This window comes from Myotis davidii, unplaced genomic scaffold (assembly GCF_000327345.1).
Source record: "Myotis davidii unplaced genomic scaffold, ASM32734v1 scaffold172, whole genome shotgun sequence".
Classification (NCBI taxonomy): domain Eukaryota; kingdom Metazoa; phylum Chordata; class Mammalia; order Chiroptera; family Vespertilionidae; genus Myotis; species Myotis davidii.
The window spans coordinates 3,964,360-3,964,611 of record NW_006284343.1 but is presented as its reverse complement, the minus strand read 5'-3'; the positions used below and the strand labels follow the sequence as shown (position 1 = coordinate 3,964,611).

The window sequence follows — 252 nt, the reverse complement described above, 5'->3', positions numbered from 1 at the left end:
GGCAGGGCCGGCTGGCCAACTGCCTGTAGCTTCTCCCCACCACCAGCCCGGCCAACCCCCCCCACACACCCCCTGCCGAGCATGAATTTGTGTATCGGGCCTCTAGTAATTAATAAGTAATAATGCAGGTAGGTTTACAGTTTGTATGGAAAATAATACAATCTCTATATATAAAAGCCCAGCGACCAGAACGGAACAACCAGTGGCTATGAAATGCACTGTGGCAGCCAACCGGCCTGATTCGGACCCCAA

The 252-nt window shown here is 52.0% G+C and overlaps 1 protein-coding gene across 1 annotated transcript in view; it reads left to right on the top strand.

Moving 5' to 3' along the window:
* Positions 1 to 252, top strand: part of HN1 (hematological and neurological expressed 1) — a 27,926-nt gene that overhangs the window by 19,682 nt on the left and 7,992 nt on the right. The gene's annotated exons all lie outside the window — the stretch shown is intronic.